General features: G+C 32.3%; 1 long non-coding RNA gene across 1 annotated transcript in view; it reads right to left on the reverse strand.

Annotated features, from left to right (window-relative positions):
- Positions 1 to 16,189, reverse strand: part of LOC122512708 — a 155,726-nt gene that overhangs the window by 24,849 nt on the left and 114,688 nt on the right. Inside the window, exon 3 of the long non-coding RNA XR_006302657.1 lies at positions 15,427 to 15,470. This is a non-coding gene — a long non-coding RNA (uncharacterized LOC122512708). The remainder of the gene's footprint in view (positions 1 to 15,426; positions 15,471 to 16,189) is intronic.

The raw sequence follows: 16,189 nt of genomic DNA on the forward strand, positions 1-16,189 counted from the left end.
TGTCGACAAACGATTTCTGTAATAATTTCTTTTATTTAGACGGATGGTAACTGTCGGCAAATGATTTCTGTTACATTATGTTGTTGTTTATTGTCGGTAAATAATTTCTATAGTAATTTGTTTATCGATAATTGTCGGTAACAGATTCCTGTAAAATTGCTTATCGGTAACTGTCGATAACAGATTCCTATACTGTCACGATCTACCTGTAATGGTCGATAAATAGTTTTTGTAATATTGTTCTCACTAAGTGTAGGTAACTAACTTCTGTAACACTTTTTAAGTCGGTAATTGTCGGTAACAGATTCCTATAGTAGTATTTTTATGAATTTCTATCGACAAACGATTTCTGTTATAGTTTCCATTATTTAGACGGATGGTAACTGTCGGCAAATGATTTCTGTTACATTATCTTGTTGTTTATTGTCGGTAAATAATTTCTATAGTAATTTGTTTATCGGTAATTGTTGGTAACAGATTCCTGTAAAATTTCTTATCGGTAACTGTCGATAATAGATTCCTATACTGTCACGTTTTACTTGTAATGGTCGATAAATAGTTTTTGTAATATTGTTCTCGCTAAGTGTAGGTAACTAACTTCTGTAACACTTTTTAAGTCGGTAATTCTCGGTAACAGATTCCTATAGTAGTATTTTTATGAGTGACTGTCGACAAACGATTTCTGTAATAGTTTCCTTTATTTAAACGGATGGTAACTGTCGGCAAATTATTTGTTACAATTTCTTTTGGTTTATTATCGGTAAATCGTTTCTATAGTAATTTGTTTATCGGTAACTGTCGGTAACAGATTTCTGCAATAGCATTTTCTGTCGGTAAACATTCATAAACAATTACTCTACAACTTTTTATTAATGGTTTAGTGTCAATAAATGATTTATGTAGTAAATTGTTTATAGGTAACTGTCGGTAACAGTTTCCTGTAATAGAATAATTCTGTTTGACTACTAATAAACAATTACTCTTTAATTTTATTTTTTATTTAAAAGAGTGAGAGAAAAACAGATAAAGATAAAAGAGAGAGAAAATAACAGAGAGAGTGAAAGAAAGAGAGAGAAAAACAGAGAGAGGAAAGGAGGGAGTATAACAAGATGGATACGCAATATGAGAAAGAGAAACAGAAAGACGCTTAGCGTTACCGAAGCAATATTGTAAGGGTGGAAAAGTGAGGTTAGGGGTGAAAAAGGAGTGGGGTGAAGGGGCAGTTGCGTCGGAATAACCCAGCTCTTTAATTTAGAGCTGCCGGACAGTAATTAAAATAACCAACCCCTCCGCCTCTCTCCCACTGCCCCTCGTCTGTAACACATACTCCAGAAAGTGGTGCCCAACTCTTTTCTTTCCTCCTCAACTTTTTTTTATATTTTAATAACGTTTATTTTATATTTCCCTTCTCTTTTAATTGGCAAAATAATTATTTTTCATATCAATACATTTCGAATGGAATTTTAATAGAAAAAGAACTTGGCCTCGTAATCAAATAAACCACCGTTCAATTTTTTGAAATGCTAAAGGGTAGACAATTTTTTTAAAAATGTTTCTCAACCTATTTTGCTTTTTATGATTTTTTTGGGAAATTATATAAAAATAATTAAAATTTTTTTTCTTTTATTTCTTTTTATTTTGGTTAACGAAAATCTTATAATTGAGAACCATCTTTTTTAAGTGCAATTGTAATGGAGAGGGTCAGAACGAACACGTTACAAAATAGAAAATTTAATTTAGACCGTCACTCTCTCTCTCTCTCTCTCTTGCTTTTTCTCTCTTAAAACAAGGTCTCTTATTGTCTTTGTGTTTGTATAAATGGGACAAAAAGTTTACATTATTTATTTATTTATATTATTTTGCATTTTTATTTACTTTTTTCTAAAAGAGTTTTTTTTTACATCTGTCAAATAATTACTTTTTCCTAATAATTGTTTTATCAACAATTACATAGAAAAATTTTCGTAATCTTTAATTTGTTCTATTTAAAAGGAAAAAAATCATTACAGGAATCTATTATCGATAATTACCGACATTTTTTGCTGCATTTAAAAGGGAGCCCCAATGTGTATTTTCAAATTTTTACTATAATCACCAGAGTTTCCAGGAATATATTTTTAATACCTTTACTAGCAAGAATGTTTGTTGAACGGGGAGAAAAAACCATTACAGAAATCTTTTATCGACAATTACCGATATTTATCATTCGGTCTATCAAGGGACCCGAATGTGTATTTTCAAATTTTAACCTTAATCAACAGAATTTACTGAAATGGACTGTGAATACTTTCCCTAGAAGGAATATTTCATGAACATGCAGAATAACCATTACAGGGATCTGTTATCGACATTTACCGACAGTACGAGTCTGATTTTTAATTTTACAATATTCAACATAGCGGATCCAACATTTCTACCTGTCACTTTTAAAAGTAAGCATAAAGTTATTAAAATGACTAACACAGCAGTTTTTCAAAATTCAAAATGGCGGATCCAAGATGACGGACGAAATTTTTTAAAATTTGAACTAAGCTTAAAAAATCACTACTCGGAGATTTTCGAGGTCACTGATTACGAATCTGAAGCCAGTTTTACAAAATATAAAATAACGGAAGAAAAATTATTAAAAATTTTGAAAAAAATTTTAAAATGGTTTAAAGAAACGATAATTTAAACTCAATATTAACACTGGAGAAAATTTTTCCAATTTGTTCATGCTTCTTGCAAAAAAAATTAAATTAACATGTTTTTTAATTTCAAAAAACGTTTTTTGAAAAAAGTTTTCTTAAAAAATATCTTATTGTGTTATTCAATTTTCTTTTTTATATTTTTAATCCTTCACTACTTAGTCTTAATGTACTCCTTAGAGAAGACTTTAAAACTTGAGAGAGAAATGTGAGAGAGATTTATTTAGTAGTAGTGTCGCGTTCTACTAATTTCAACCCTTTTTTCGAAGCTCCTCTTTTAAATGGAAACTCAACTAGGAATTTTTTTTTATACTCTTAAAAACGCCCACAAGAGGGAAACTTGAAACATATAAATACACTGGAGCTTCACTTATTTTCACTAAGTCCAAACAAACTGAAAGGCAAAGTCGCACTTATTTTCACTCTGAAACGTAACATTCGAGTTGATTTGATTGGTGGATTCTTTAACATCAACCAATGAGAACGCACGGAGAACCATTTAACTGAAAATAAGTGAGACTGGAAATGGTGAAAATAAGTGAGACTGAAAATAAGTGAGACTGAAAATAAGTGAAGCTCCAGTGTAAGTCTCTTTTATATTTTCACCAAAAAAAAAAAAAAAAAAACATTTTGCAACAACATTATTTCTTGTCCAAATAATTTTTCTTTTCTTAAAAAGTTATTTAAATATTTTTATTATGTTAAATTAGAAAATATTTTTCCCTAAAAATATTTCTGTTTCAAAAATTGGCAACTGCTCGCACTCGTTACGAATTATACTATTTGAACCAGAAAATAATAGTCACAAAACATTTTTTCAATTTACAAAAAAAAATTTGTAATTTCCACTCACTTTTCTCTATCTCACTCTTTCCGTAATTGAAAGTGAATTCGAATTGAATAAATTGAATCGAGAAAAAAAAACAATTTCTTGACGAATGCAATTTCATTGACATTTATATATTTGTTGTGGAGTAAATAAAAAATAAATTGTCACTTCGAAGTATCCACACGTGAAATAATATACACGACCCGGTGTGTGTTTCGATGATGGGACACAGATGAGCGACTCTTGGTTAGAGAGCAAGAGGCGGTGAGGGAGGAGGGGGAAGAAGACAAAGTCGTGTGTAAAAATAATTAAAAAAAGGAAAAAAAAAATTTTGTAAAAGAAAAAAAAGGAGAAACTTTTGTATTTGAATTTCCTGGAGCACTCGTGGGCCAACGAGTTCGTCAAGGGATGGAAGGGTGGGAGCAAGAGGGGGCAACTGCAATTTGTACCTCTTACTGTCCGCGGGAAGAATGGTGTATTGTCTTGCAGGAGAGAAACGAATTGAGCCTCTATGAAGTCCGGCGTGCAAAAACGGGAATCGATATTTTTAATTTCAGCAAAAAGCCAAACATCTAGCAATCACTATAACCCTTCCTCCCCCCTATTTCTCTCTCTCTCTCTCTCTCTTTCTCTCTTACCCTTTCGAGTCTATTTTCTGTTTCTCTCTTGCACCCCATATCATATATATTTCTCATTCTCGAAATAAAACCCTCCCTCCCAGTATTGTCAAGGTTAAATACAGGGGCAAGGCTAGTGTAATGTGTCAAGTTTTCTAATTCAATTAATTTCTGTAAATGTAAATTGTAAATTTTCTGAAAGTAAATCACAGAGTTTATTGCTGTCGGGGTTACAATTTTTTTCACTAACTCAAAGCTAACTTTAGGGTAACTTACGCTTAATTTAAGGCTAGTTAAAGGTAACCAAAAAATTCCATATAGCAAGATTAAGGCTTATGATCGGCCATACTGGATCCGACATTTTTAATTTTCAAAATCTGACTTCATATTCGTTATCAGCGACCCCAAAAACTCCCGAGTAACAAGTTTTATGCAAATTTGAGCAATTTTGAAAAAAATGTCCGCCATATTAGATCCGCCATTTTGAATTTTAAAAATCTGACATTATATTCGTAATCAGCGACCTCGAAAACCCCCGAGTACCAAGTTTTATGCAAATTTGAGAAATTAAAAAAAAAATGTCCGCCATATTGGATCCGCCATTTTGAATTTTAAAAATCTGACTTCATATTCGTAATGAGCGACCAGAAAACCCCCGAGTAACGATTTCCAAGAAAATCCGATGAATTATTAAGAAACATGACCGCCATATTAAATCCGCCATTTCGAATTATTAAAAACTGTCAACAGATAAATAATAAATGACTCTAAAAACTCAAAGTAACAAATTTCAAGACGATAACTTTACTTTAAGGTTCATTTCTTGGTTATTTCCACCATAGCTAGGTTACATTATTTCCTTTAATTAGAAATTCAAAATGGCGGATCCAATATGGCGGACTAAAGTCAAAAAAACTAGCTACAGTCATAAAAAATTTTAATCGTAAGTTCTCTGTGTCGTTAATTATGAATCTGATAACAGTTTTATAAGAAACCAACATTCACTAATCGAATCTAAAAAAAACAATTACAGGAATCTATAATCGACAATTACCGATATTTAACAACTCTTTTGTTAGAGTGTATGAGTTGTTATTCTGAAGGCTGTGTTATCAACGGATATTAACAGTCGATTTTCAAATACTTTTCCCACAGAAAATGTTTGTTAAAGGGTCAAATGATACATTGCAGGGATCTGTTATTGACAATTACCGATATTTATCGACGCTTCTGTTCGATTTCACGTGTTGTTAATTTGAAGAAAGTTATCAAGGAATTTTAATTATTGATTTTATATACTTTTCCTAAAAAGAATATTTGCTAGAGAAGACGAAAATTACAGGAATCTTTTATCGGCAATTACCGACATACAAGGTTTTTTTAGGAAACACGAATGCTCATCGTTTAGATTTGATCATTTTTAATAGGCTTCAATACAATCGATTTTTAATATTTTTCCAAGAAAGAAAGTTTGTTGAACGGCGGAAAAACATTACAGAAACCTTTTATCGACAATTACCGACATTTATTGCTGCGTTAAAAAGAGGCTTAAAATGTGTGTTAAAAAGAGACTCGACATATATTCGATTTTACATAGTCTGTCTAAAAAGAATGTTTGCTAATTCGAGGTTGAAAAAATTACAGGAAACTTTTATCGACAATTACCAACAAAAATGCTGTTTCTGTTAAGCAGATTTATATCGTTATCAACGTATTTTATTTGTTCCGATTTTAAATACATTTAATAGAAAAAAAAGTTTTCTTAACAGAGTAAAAAAGTATTACAGGAATCTGTTATCGACAATTACCGACATTTTTTTAATGATTTTGTTAGGTTCACGAAGTTGCATTGTTTAATTTAAGACCGTTGTCAAAGGATTCTAAAGTTGTCGATTTCGAATATTTTTTCTACAAATAAAGTATGTTGAACGGAAAGAAAAACCATTACAGGAATCTTTTATCGACAATTACCGGCCTATCTACTTCTAAACTCGGGGGTTCTCAAGGTCGCTGATTACAAATCTGACGCCAGTTTTACACAATACAAAATGGCGGATCCAATATGGCGGACCATTTTTTAAAATGTCATTGAATTCACTTAAAAAGTGTCACTCAGAGGTTTTCAAGGTCGCTGATTACAAATCTGACGTCAGTTTTACAAAATACAAAATGGCGAATCCAATATGGCGGATCATTTTTCAAAAAGCCATTGAATTCACTTAAAAACTGTCACTCGGGGGTTTTTGGGGTCGCTGACTGCGAATCTGACGTCAGTTTTACAAAATACAAAATGGAGGATCCAATATGGCGGACAAGAATTTTATAAAGTTTATTTAAAATTATAATAATCACTACTTGGGGGGTTTTGGAAGACGCTAATTACCAATTTGATATCGGTTTTATATAATTAAATATGGCGGATCCAACATGGCGGATAAAATTTAAAAAAATTTCGAGCTAACGTCATAAAAAAGAATTTTATTGATAAATGAGGATTATTTGGACGCTGATTATGAATAATTCTGTAAAATAATTCTAATATACAAAAATGACTTTTGAATTCCAATTTGCTAATTTTTTAATAGGTTTAAAAATTTCCGCAAAAATTCTACAAATAACAATTTTTCGATAGGTATTTTTTTATATCAATGATTTCGAAGTCCATAACTATGACCGATCCCTGGAGATTATTATTTTTTCATCAAGCCCCTTTTTCGATGGGGAGAGAAGGATGGACCAAGCCGAGAAATTGCATCGTTCCCACTACTACCCCTTTACGTATACGATCTCTTTTTCTCTCTCTCTCTCTCTTTCTCACTCACTCTACCCTGACCCGAAATATATACGAGCTGGCAAATTGAAAACTGGCGATCGGATCGCTTGAATAAAATATCGTTTAAATTTATTGTAACACCTGGTATATCGCGAAGGGTCACGATCCAAGTAAATACCAGTTTCTACTGATCTTATTCGTGAAAAATTTCTTATTCCTCAACGAAAATGTATCAATTGCTTCTGGGTGAGGGAGAAAAAAATTATTTATAACGCTGCTACAAATTCTCCCGCCCCTCTCACTATGTAGTAGGACGGGGAAGGGGTTTAATTTTTATTATTTAAATAAGGAATTAAATTAATAATAAATTTTCTTTTACTTTTTTTATTAATTTTTATTATTATTATTGTTGTTATTATTAATTTTTATTCTTTTTATTAATCAGATGTTTCTTGACCTTTGGTGAAGCAACACCTGAGACATCACACCCAAAAAGGGGAAACTTAAATGGCAAATTCGATTTCTTGTACTTGAGGGAATTTAGAGTGAGGGTGTAAAGAGAAGGCCAACTGCTTGGTCCTATTAAAAAGCCCATTCCGCTTCTTTTTTTTTGAAAGCCTCTTACAGCACTCGAGGCAACTGCAGAGGTACTTGAAAGCTCCTGAAAAGCCCGAGCCAACAACACTTTGTCCGTTGGATGCTTTTCCTGCCAAGAGGGCGCGCTGTGACTTCACACCCTGTCAGGGAAGATACGAAGGTAACTTTCTTCTTCTTTTTTTTTGCTCTCTACTTGTGACTTTTTTTTTCTCTCTTTTCCCTCTAACCTTTTTCTCGCTAGCTCCCTCTTCTTTTTCCACCCCGTTCCAATACTCTGGGCTTCAATGCAATATCGGTCGGATCCTATGTATTAAACATCAGAGCTACTCTCTATCCCTTGGTCGTGAAGTTAAGACCAATTTCCATTGGAAGAAATAAAGTTAAGACGACACGAACAAACCAGAGGAAGAAGAAAAAAAAGAAGAAGAAGAAGAAGAGAGGTGGGAAATGTCGCTGACTTGTCTATTTCAATTTTTACATTCTCACTTTGTGTCTTAAAAAACCAGAGATTCACTTTCTTTCGCAAAAAAAGGACATATATTTTCTTTTTACTTTCTCTTTTCAAGAAAAAGAATTTTCGTCTTCTTAAATAAATTACACAATTGTAAAACAGAGTTTAAGTTTTTCTTTCTTCAATTTTTGCAAAGTTGGAAAAAAAAATTTTTTTTCTGTTATTCAGTAAAGCCGCTTTTTGTAGCAAAAGCTTTTCCCACGAATTTATATTTCCGTGCACGTATTATAAATGGAACGGGAAGGAACAAAACTCCGTTTATAGTAACCGTAGGCGGGCCGGAAATGGGCAAACTCTCTTTTAATTTCATGCAAAATTTGAATAAAGTTAGCGCACACGCATGTCGTCCAAGCAGAGGTATTAGGGATAGGATTCGTTTTCGACTCACTATAACATTTTAAAACTCGCATTTTACTCTATGGCTTAAGACTTAACTTTATCTAAAGGGTTTCATTGTGTTCGTAAAGCCGCACATGATGCCAACCAAAAGGAGATGGGAGAAAAAAGACAGGCAAAAATTTTGAATTTGAATTTATATTTTCAATGCTCAAACTTTAAGGACAGTTTAAAAATGTTATTTAACAAGGTGATTTTTTTATGGATAACTTGTATGATTCAGTGAATAAATAAATAGTTACAAGTAATTTTTCTTTTCGAGTATTAGAAATATTTCCTATTATTTGAAAATAAAAATTACAGTTTCTGTTTATCGATTTTTACCGACATTTATCGACTTATTAATTACAGGAATCTATTATCGACAATTACCGATATTTATTGCTGCATCTAAAAGGGAGCCCCAATGTGAATTTTCAAATTTTGAACAGAGTCAATAGAGTTTACGCAAATCGATATTGAATACTTTCAATAGAAAGAATGTCTTTTGAACGGGAAGAAAAATCATTACAGGAATCTTTTATCGGCAATTACCGACACTTATTCCAGCGTGTGAAAGGGGGCCCGAATGTGCATTTTCAAATTTTGACCAAAATCAATCGAGTTTGCTGGAATTAGTTTAAAATACTTTCTCTTGAAAGAATGTTTGTTGAACGGGGTGAAAAACCTATACAAAACCTTTTTAGCGACATTTATCCTTCGGTCTGTGAGATCACACCAAAATCAAATTTTAAAACTGACATAGACAACGAATCATTTTTAAATGATTTTTAATTACAGTTTGAAGAATAATTGGTTACTGAATTGATAGAAACAATATTACAGGAATCTGTTACCGACAATTACCGACATTTATCGATACGTTTGTAGAGGAGCAAGAATATTAATCGTTGACTTTAAGTACTTTTCCTAAAAAGTGTATTTGCTAGATAGAGTAGAAAATTATTACAGGAATCTGTTATCGACAATTACCGACATTTATCGATACGTTTGTAGAGGAGCAAGAATATTAATTGTTGACTTTAAGTACTTTTCCTAAAAAGTGTATTTGCTAGATAGAGTAGAAAATTATTACAGGATTCTTTTATCGACAATTACTGACATCTGTTACTGCATATAAATGTGGGCCCGAATGAGCATTTTTAAATTTTAACCATAATCAGCGAAGTTTACTGCAATCGACTTTAAATACTTTCGCTGGAAAGAATGTCTTTTGAACGGGGGAAAAAGGCATTACAGGACTCTATTATCGACCATTACCGACATTTACCATACGTTCTGCAAGTGGACACATGTGTGAATTCTAAAATTTTGACCGTTATCAACGGAGTTTAATGGAATCATTTTAAATACTTAGGAAAAATGTTTGTTAAACGGTTAGTAAACATCATTACAGGAATCTGTTAACGACTTATACCGACATTTATTGCTGCGTCTCAAAGAGGGCCCGAATGTGCATTTTCAAATTTTGACCACAATATACGGAGTTTATTGGAATCGATTTTAAATACATTCTGTAGACAAAACATTTGTTGAACGAGTAGGAACAGGAATCTGTTATCGACTATTACCGACGTAAACCACCGATTATTGAATTAAATGAAAAGACCGTTACAAAAATCTCTTACCGATAATTACCGACATTTATATTTGTTTCTAATATAGCGCACTGAAACGCATGTTTAAGGTAAGACCGTTGTCAACGGATTCCAATAAGTTCGATTTTAAATACTTTGCCTAGAGAGAAATTTTGTTGAATGAAAAGAAAAAATCATTACAGAAATCTATTTACCAACAATTACCGACATTTGTCCCTGAGTCTGTTAGAGCTGAAGAGTGCGTAGATTTACATTTAGATTGTTATCAACATATTTTAATAGTGTCGATATTAAATTCCTTTCCTAGAAAAAAAAGTTTTGTGAACGTAAAAAAAATTACAGGAATTTTTTACCTACACTTACCGAAATGTATTGTCATCTTTTTAAGGGGTCACGAGAGTATCATTTTTAACTTTGACCGTTATCAACAGAGTTTAACAGAATTACTTCGAAATACTTTTCTTAGAAAAAGGTTTGTTGAACGATGAAAAACCATTAGTGGAATCTGTTATCGACTATTACCGACCTTTATTGATACATCCTTAAGGGGGCCCGAGAGTGTAATTTCAAATTTTGACCATAATCAACAGAGTTTACTGGAGTAAATTTTCAATACATCTCCGAAAGAAAAAGTTTGTTAAAACGGAAAAATGATACATTGCAGGTATCTGTTATCGACAATTACCGACATTTCTGCTGCTCCTGTTAGATTGCACGAGTTCTTTCTTTGAAGAACCGAATTTTTATTGTCAATTTTATATTTTTTTTCTAGAAAGAATGTTTACTAAATCGAGGGGAAATATATTACAAAAATCTTTTATCGACAATTACCGACAACAATGCTGTTTTTGTTAGGGGTCATGAGTACGTGGATTTAAATTTAGATCGTTATCAACAAATTTGAACCCAATAGATTTTGAATACTTTTCCTTGAAAGAAAGTATGCTGAACGGAGAGAAAAAAATTACAGGAATCTTTTATCGGTAGTTACCGACTTTTTTTATCCTTTTTCAACAGCATACATTTGTACATCATCAAAATTACTCTTCTTCAACTGATGATTCTGAATATCCTTCCCATTTAAGGTTTGTCCGAGAAATAATAATTCCTGGACAGATATATAACTATTACAGGGATCGTTTACCGACATTTATCGATAGATCAACGTTAGAAATCTTATTGATCTAAAGTTCTTTATAGAATTTTCTTCTTTTTAAAGAAAATTAATGTCATTTAATTTAATTCTTTAACGAATTGTTTGAAAATATATTTCCTAGTGAAGCTGGGCCGAAAATAATTGTCAAAGAACATTGCAGAAATTACTTATCGACAAATACCGACTAATTTTTACAAAAGTTGACGCTAACTTATTTTTTTTGGAAACTATCACTTAAAGTTGATGGTAACTCTTAGGAATTATATTGAGACTTCTACTACAATATTCCCTAAGAATATTTTCTAATAGTAATTACCACAAATAGATAATTTAATTTAGATACACAGGTAGATAAAAATGATTCTAGGATTTCAGCTGGAATTGTGACGGGCAAAGGTAAAATAACGTCACTCTCTATATATATTTGCGCGGGAAAATGATAACACACCAAAGATCACACACCAGCGATTCCTGACAAACATGAATTCCCGAATTAATGCAAGAATTGTCCTGGGGATCGGCAATCGTACCTGCCACAGGTTAACGCGGTTTCACTTCACTATGAGTGTATATGAGAAGAAGGGTGATATAGCAGGGTTGGTTGAATAAGGGGTGTGTGGGGGGAGGCAAGAGGGAGAGGGTGTTGTGGCACAACGACCTCCCAACCTCCGTTCGACTATATACGGGCCTTGATTAGGCTTCCGGTTAATTAATAACCTCTCGTGTGCACACACACCCACGTATGAATATGCATGCTCGTTGTCGTAGGTTTCGTTGTAATGGTACCATTGCACATATATATACACATATCTATGTATATAGCTGGGGCAGACCACTCATTTGCATTCGGAAAACAAAGGGATGGAGAGACGGAATGACTGAGGGGGTGATCCGGAGGAAAGGGGTAGAGAGAGAGCAGAAGGGAGAGAGTGTAACCGAGAAGGAGTAAAGAGAGAGAGAGAGAGAGAGAGAGAGAAAGGGAGACTGGACGAAAAGGGTTGGCTAGGTACTATTTGTTTGCCCTTTAGACGAAGAAGGGTTGAGAAAAATATTTGGACCCAACACTTTCTATCCACTCGATACTCTTATCAATCAAAATATTTTAATTCTTTTATAGTTCGGTTTGGAACTCTAACCATAAGTCAATTTATGACAGTTGATTCCTTGTACGCGGCTAGTACTACTTTAATTTTGATAGGTGTGGTGGTAAAATCGTCTAAATAGAAAGGGGACCCGAATGTGCATTTTCAAATTTTGACTATAATCAACAGAGTTTACTGGAATCGATTTTTAATACTTTCAATAGAAGGAATGTTCGTTGAACGGCAAGAAAAGGCATTACAGGAATCTTTTATCGGCAATTACCGACACTTATTGCTGCTTGTGAAAGGGGGCCCGAATGTGCATTTTCAAATTTTGACCATAATCAATCGAGTTTGCTGGAATTAGTTTAAAATACGTTCAATAGAAGGAATGTTCGTTGAACCGTCAGAAAAATCATTACAGGAATCTTTTATCGACAATTACCGACACTTATTCCAGCGAGTGAAAGGGGGCCCGAATGTGCATTTTCAAATTTTGACCAAAATCAATCGAGTTTGCTGGAATTAGTTTAAAATACTTTCTCTGGAAAGAATGTTTGTTGAACGGGGTGAAAAAACTTTACAACCGCTTTTTAGCGACATTTATCATTCGGTCTGTGAGATCACACCAAAATCAAATTTTAAAACTTCCATAGACAACGAATAATTTTTCAATGGTTTTTAATTACAGTTTGTAGAATAATAGGTTACTAAATTGATAGAAACAATATTACAGGAATCTGTTATCGACAATTACCGACGTTTGTAAAGAAGCAGGAATTTTAATTGTCGACTTTAAGTACTTTTCCTAAAAAGAGTATTTGATAGATAGAGTAGAAAAATATTACAGGGATCTTTTATCGACAATTACCGACATATGTTGTTGCATTTTAAGGTGGGCCCAAATGCGTATTTTTAAATTTTAACCATAATCAACAGAGTTTACTGCAATCGACTTCAAATACTTTCACTAGAAAGAATGTTTGTTGAACGGTGAAAATAAACTATTACAGAAATCTTTTATCGACAATTACCGACTACTATTTTCAAATTTCTTGAGAGAAAATTAATAGAAATGTTTAAAACTATACAATTGTTAGCGAATTAATACTAGAAATATTTTAAAAACCTTTTCTAGAAAGAACATTTACTGAATAGACTAAAAAAATTACAGGAATCTTTTACCGACAATTACCTTTAGTTTTAAGATTATTGCAAAGTTTTGTGCAAGGTTTCTGCAAGCTTTTGTGCACTCCAGTAACACTCCATCAATCGAAATATTTATATTTATCCATACATTCGTTTACATTTTGCCCATCTCTTTATACTTCGATTGTAATTAATAAACTGAATTGAAATGTAATTTTCTAGCTGTAATTAAAAACTCTTTCTGTTTCTCCCTCTCTGTTATTTTACTTTTTAATTAAAAATGTAAATTAATAAACAATAAAACACACATTCATTTTTCAAGAATCAATACAAGTTTTCACTAATTTTTCCAATAGAATTTAATTAAAATATCAAATAACTAATAATTTCCTAGAGATTTTTTTTCTGTTTTTTTATTTATTTGTATACAATTTAAAATCAATTATAGATGCAAAAATTAAGTTTACGAGGAGATTCCTTTTTTAAATATGCAATTATTTCCGACGAGAGAAAAGTGTCTAAGGGAAACAATAGAGACGCGAAAATGTTAAGTGTTGGATGAGGGTACATTGTATTTGTGCATGCATGCGTGAACACGTGTAAGAAAGAGAGAGAGAGGACGAAAAGTAGCATCACGTGTTGCAACTTAACTCGAAATACAAACTGTATACGTGAGGACGAAACTTCTCTCCACTGTTTTCGAGGACAAATGTTTTCTTAATTGTTTACAACTTTCGTAACGATAGTAGGAAATGTTTCTCATCCGTATCTCTTACCTTAGATATCTGCCGTGTGAAATTAATTTTAACACCCAAAAATACAAGCTAAATAAGATAATTTATGAACAAGTGATTCTTTTTTATTTCTTTGTCAACTATTGATAGAAAATATTTTTAATTTTATTTTTCCCTTGTGCGAGGCTGGCAGTAGGTCGCCAGTTTATTAAATTTACTATTTTATATATTTATTTTTCTTTTTTTATCTCCTTTTGTTTTATCACACCAACCCCACATAACCTTGGAGTGCGGAATCCAAGGTATCTGTAAGCAGATTTCCCAAAAGTCCCTAAGCAAAAAAAAAAAAAAATATCGTCTTTAAAATATCTCGTTACTGAATATATGGAAAAAACATTACAGGAATTTATTATCGACAGTTACCGACATTTAGTGCTGTGTCTGAAAGGGGGCCCCAATGTGCATTTTCAAATTTTGACCATAATCACCAGAGTTTACGGGAATGAATCTTAAATATTTTTACTAGAAAGAATGTTTGTTGAACGGCGTGAAAAAACCATTACAAGACACTTTTGCCGACATTTGTCATTCGGTCTGTAAGAGGGCCCGAGAGTGTATTTTAAAATTTTGACCATTATCAACAGAGTTTACAGGAATCGATTTAAATACTTTCACTAGAAAAAATGTTTGTTGAACGGGGAGATTAAACCATTGCAGGAATCGTTTATCTGCAATTACCGACATTTATCATTCGGCATATAAGGGGTCCCAATGTGTATTTTCAAATTTTAACCTTAATCTTCAGAGTTTACTGGAATCGATTTTTAATACTTTTAATAGAAGGAATGTTCGTTAAAACAGTCATAAAAATCATTACAGGAATCTTTTATCAACAATTACCGACAGTTATTGCTGCGCGTGAAAGAGGGCCCGAATGTGTATTTTCAAATTTTGACCATAATCAACAGAGTTTGCTGGAATTAATTTAAAACACTTTCTCTGGAAAGAATGTTTGTTGAATGGACAGAAAAAATCATTACAGGAATCTTTTACCGACATTTATCATCCGGTTTCTGAGATCGCACGAAAATAAATTTTTAGAACTTTACCTAGTCAGTGAATCATCTTTAAATTGATTTTAGATATCGTTTGTAGTATCTCCGGTCACTGAACTTATAGAAAAAAAATTGTAGGAATCTATTATCGACAATTACCGACAATTATTGATATAAAACTCCGAGCTTCATTGAAATTCAAAACAGAACCGTTCTTTAAATTATATTATTTATAAACTGACCTTGAAACATAATGTCCTGCAGACTGCTTATGTCACTTACGATTCTGAAACAAATATTAAAATAATATATTAATTAATTTAAAGAATTACATTAATAATTATAATAAATAATTAAATTAAACATACACACTGAAAAATAATCGCCTTTGTGATATTCGTACCGGATCTGAACACGTTTAAACAGGAGGAATCACTGTTATTAACTGAAGAGTAAATTTTAAATTTCAATTGAATTATCCTTTCAACTTGTTTTAATCAGCAGCATTTCTATTGTACTCCCGCCCCTAAGTCACCTCAAGGCATCAGAGTTTTGTTTTCCATCGAAATTGTAAACACACCAAAAGGTGAAAATAACAATGACGACAATAAAATACATTTCCATTCCAAAAATTACAATTCTGAATTTATTTTCAAAATTTTCAACTACTAAATTAACAATTTTAAAAAATTTAAAGCATTTGTTTAAAAAATTTTTTTTTAATTTTTCCAAGGAACAAAATGTTCCCTAGAATTATTTCCCTTAAAAACATTTCGTTTCTCCTTCTTGTAGATTAAAAGAAAAATCAAAGTAAACCAAATTTTTTTATTTACTTCCAAATGATGAGAGAAAAAAAATTAATTTTATGCTTTGAGTCATTTTAAAATCGAAAGTGTCCTGTAGCTGTAGTTAATTTGTTATCACGGGGGCCCCCGTGACATAGTGAGCGGTTATAAAATACAATGGTTCACCTCTCCCCTCCACTATCCCCCTCGTCGTCTCCCC

This window comes from Leptopilina heterotoma, unplaced genomic scaffold, assembly GCF_015476425.1.
Source record: "Leptopilina heterotoma isolate Lh14 unplaced genomic scaffold, ASM1547642v1 Lhet_123, whole genome shotgun sequence".
In the NCBI taxonomy this organism is placed as follows: Eukaryota; Metazoa; Arthropoda; class Insecta; order Hymenoptera; family Figitidae; genus Leptopilina; species Leptopilina heterotoma.